The 4,477-nt window shown below is 50.6% G+C and overlaps 1 pseudogene; it reads left to right on the forward strand.

The window, feature by feature from the left end:
* Positions 1 to 1,246: 1,246 nt before the first annotated feature.
* Positions 1,247 to 1,963, forward strand: LOC118006846 (annotated as a pseudogene).
* Positions 1,964 to 4,477: the final 2,514 nt, after the last annotated feature.

Consider the following 4,477-nt stretch of genomic DNA (forward strand, 5'->3'; position numbering starts at 1 on the left):
TGTCTGGCTTGTTCCCCCATTGGCTGGGCCTCTACTTGCCCCCTGGTGACCTGACTCATGTCTGCTGGGTGTATGTGCTCGTCCCATATTTAAATGTAGTATCCACCTTCCCTGTGTGAGTGATTTACTAACCTGCGAGGTATGGGGTAGGCACAGGGAAGTAGTCTTAGTGCCTGTGTAAAAAAGCCAGTCTCAGGGCACCTGGGTGGCTCAGTCCTTAAGCGTCTGCCTTCGGCTCAGGTCGTGATCCCAGGGGCCTGGGATTAAGTCCCATGTCAGGCTCCCTGCTCAGCGGGGAGCCTGCTTCTCCCTCTCCCCCTCCCCCTCCTTGTGTTCCCTCTCTCGCTGTCTCTTTCTCTGTCAAATAAATAAAATCTTAAAAAAAATCAGTCTCAGAGGGGCTCACCACACTTGCTGACAATGGGGGAGCTGCTGTCCCCACAGTGAGGGGCAGGTAGTCCCCTCAAAGGGGGACCAGCCATGTGAGGCAGTTGGACAAGACTTCCAATGTTTTGGGGCCAGGGAGATGTAGACCTGGACCCAGAAGCTCACACCCTTGGATTCAAGGCTGGGGCCTAAGCAAGCCCCCTTTTTCCAGGGGTCATCTTTCCCCTTCCCTGCCCATGGGCTGAACCTGATTCCTGATCTGGGGAGTTCGAGGGTGACCCCTCCTAGGAATACCAGTGGTTTACTGATGGACCTTGTCAGCCAGAGGCCCAGTAGCCTTCAAGGGAGGACCCTATAGGGGGTGGAGACAGCTCTGTTGGGGACCAGCGACAGCCCACTCAAAGTAAAGTGGGGCAGCTGGCCGGCCCTGCTGATTCTACCCAGTCTGTAGGACATAGAAACACGGGCTGTGCCCAAAGGTGCTCAACTCATGGCAGGTGGGGACAGAACCTGCAGGGGGGCAGCTAGGGGAGGGCACCTGCAGGGTTTGCCCAGGAGCTCAGCACGGGGGAGTGTTCCTGGCTCCAGCATGCTGACTGTGCGGCTGCATGGGTTTCCAGCCTCCCAAGCCTCAGGCTCCCCTTTGTAAGATGGGGCACTGATGGCCCCCATCTCTGGGAGCAGAAGGTAGGGAGGCCCTGCCGGCAGATTCACTCAGGACAGGTCAGGAGGTGGCTGTTGCTTAAAGCAGCCCAGGGCCTGTCCCCATGAAGAAGGTGCACACGTCCATGACCCCCAGCTCTGGGGTCCTGCTGCCAGCCTCTGGCAGTGACCCTCTTCCTGCCCTGTCCCCTGCCCCTGTGGATACGGGGTCATCCTGGAGCTGTTCCTGCAGAATCACTTCATGGTGGACACAGGGTCATCTACTATGTCTTCACCGACCAGCTGGTTGCTGTGTCCCGTGTGCCCCTCCAGGAGCACTGAAGGGTGGTGGTTCTTGAGGTCCGCGGTGCCCCACACTGGCAGGATGTGTCCATGCAGCACATGGCGATCATGAGCTGCTTCTATGAGGAGTGCTTCCTCTATGAGGCGGATGACATGGTGTGCGAGGATGTGGACATGAAGTTCTGTGACCACGTGGGCATGGAGATCCTGTCCCCCCTCTTTGGCACCCTGCACCCCGGTTTCTACTGGGTGGCCCGTGAGGACTTAAGCTATGAGCGCTGGTCCCAGTCCCAGGCCCACATCCCCAAGGACAAGGGTGACTTCTACTACATGGGGGCCTTTTTTGGGGGGTTGTGGCGGAGGTTCACCGACTGACCTCAGCCTGTCACCAGGTGATGGTGGTCAACTGGGCCAATGGGATCGAGGCCATGTGGTACGATAAGAGCCACCTGAACAGGTACCTGCTGGACCACAAGCCCACCAAGGTGCTGTCCCTGGAGGACCTGCGGGACCCACAGCTATTGGGCTGGCCCTGGAGGACCTGGGTGCAGCTGCTGGGCTGGCCCCGGGTCGTGAAGAAGCTGAGATTTGGGCCATGCCCAAGAATCACCAGGACACCCGGAACTCTTGAGGGGCTGTCCCCGTCTCCAGCAGGGGGTGCTGACTTCAGCGGAGCCATCAGAGCAGGTTTCTACTTCTGTCCCCTCGAGGGGCACTGTGGAGTCCAGTACTGTCTGCACGGGCACGTCCAGTGCCCCAGCCGCACCTGCTCACAGGAGGCCTGCCTGGGGATACAGCGTCCTCTCTTTGCGTTCACTACATTTTCTTCACTTCTGGGTCATTTGCAGCTGTGAATGGCTCCAGTTTTATGTCAGATGTTTTTCTGTGTCAATGCTGAGCAACCATTTTTAAAAAGAACAATTGAGGGAAAAGGTTTTCTCTCTAGTTCTAAACAGAGACCGCCTGGTGGGGCTGGGACAGCCCTGTAACAGCCATGGAGCCAGAACGGGTCCTGGCTGGGTCGTCCCTCCCAGTCCTTGCATGTTGCCATGGCCATGGGGCTTCAGGGTCAGGGTTGCACCGAGCCACCTCTCAGAACCCCGGTGCCCTCACCGCCAGAGGCCTTGGCCGTGACCGCCAGCTCAGCCTCCAGGAGCATGGCGCCCTCTGGGTTATTTCCATTTCCTGCCGTGGATTGATTTTTTATTTATTAATTTTATTTAATTTTTTAATTTTAAATTCATTAGCCAACATATAGTACATCAGTAGATTTTGATGTAGTGTTCAGTGATTCATTAGTTGCCTATAACACCCAGTTCTCATCACAACATGTGCCCTCCTTAATACCCGTCACCCAGTTACACCATCCCCCCACCCTCCTCCCTTCAGTAACCCTCAGTTTGTTTACCGGAGTCCAGAGTCTCTCATGGTTTGTCTCCCTCTCTGATTTCTTCCTGTTCAGTTTTCCCTCCCTTCCCCTGTAGTCCTCTGTGCTATTCCTTACATTCCACATAGGAGTGAAACTATATGATAATTGTCTTTCTCTGATTTATTTATTTCACTTAGCATAATCCCCTCCCGTTCCATCTATGTCACTGTAAATGGTAGGTATTCATCCTTTCTGACAGCTGAGGAATATTCTATTGTACATATATACCACATCTTCTTTATCCATTCGTCTGTTGAAGGGCATCTCGGCTCCTTCCACAGTTTGGCTATTGTGGACATTGCTGCTATGAACATTGAGGGGCAAGTGCCCCTTCTTTTCACTACATCTGTATCTTTGGGGTAAATACCCAGTAGTGCAATTGCTGGGTGGTAGGGTAGTTCTATTCGTAACGTCTTGAAGAAACTCCATACTGTTTTTCAGAGTGGCTGTACCAGCTTGCATTCCCACCAACAGTGTAAGAGGGTTCCCCTTTCTCCACATCCTCACCAACATTTGTTGTTTCCTGCCTTGTTGATTTTAGCCATTCTGAGTGGTGTAAGGTGGTATCTCCATGTGGTTTTAATTTCTTTTTCCCTGATGGCTAGTGATGTGAAGCATTTTTTCATGTGTCTGTTAGCCATTTGTATGTCTTTGGAGAAGTGTCTGCTCATGTGTTCTGCCCATTTCTTGAGTGGATTATTTGTTTTTTGGGTGTTGAGTTTGAGAAGTTCTTTATAGATCTTGGATGCCAGCCCTTTATCTGTAATGTCATTTGCAAATATCTTCTCCCATTCCATGGCTTGCCTTTTAGTTTGGTTGACTGTTTCCTTTGCTGTGCAGAAGCTTTTTATCTTGATGAAGTCCCAAAGGTTCATTTTTGCTTTTGTTACCCTTGCCTTTGGAGACGTGTCTAGCAAGAAGTTGCTGTGGCTGAGGTCGAAGAGGTTACTGCCTGTGTCCTCTTCTAGGATTTTGATGGATTCCTGTGTCACATTGAGGTCTTTCATCCAATTTGAGTTTACCTTTGTATATGGTGTAAGAGAATGGTCCAGTTTCATTCTTCTGCATGTGGCTGTCTAATTTTCCCAGCACCATTTATTGAAGAGACTGTCGTTTTTCCATTGGGTATTCTTTCCTGCTTTGTGGAAGATTAGTTGACCATAGAGTTGAGGGTCCATTTCTGGGGTCTCTATTCTGTTCCATTGATCTATGTGTCTGTTTTGTGCCAGTACCATACTGTCTTGATGATGACAGCTTTGTAATACAGCCTGAGGTCACCTGCTTTTGTTTTATTTTTATTATTATTTTAGTGAATTTTAAATTAACGTATAATGTATTATTTGTTTCAGGGGTACAGGTCTTTGATTCATCGGTCTTATACAATTCACAGTGCTCACCATAGCACATACCCTCCCCAATGTCCATCACCCCGTCACCCCACGCCTCCCAACCCCCTCCACTCCAGCAACCCTCAGTTTGTTTCCTGAGATTAAGAGTCTCTTATGGTTTGTCTCTCTCTCTGGTTTCGTCTTGTTTCATTTTTCCCTCTCTTCGCCTATGATCCTCTGTCTTGTTCCTCAAATTCCTCATATCACTGAGATCATAGGATAATTGTCTTTCTCTGAGTGACTTATTTTGTTTAACATAATACACTGTAGTTCCATCCACGTCGTTGCAAATGGCAAGATTTCATTTTTTTGATAGGTGCATAATATT

The sequence above is a fragment of the Mirounga leonina genome, unplaced genomic scaffold (genome assembly GCF_011800145.1).
Source record: "Mirounga leonina isolate KUSES-001 unplaced genomic scaffold, KU_Mleo_1.0 Mir_99009, whole genome shotgun sequence".
In the NCBI taxonomy this organism is placed as follows: Eukaryota; Metazoa; Chordata; class Mammalia; order Carnivora; family Phocidae; genus Mirounga; species Mirounga leonina.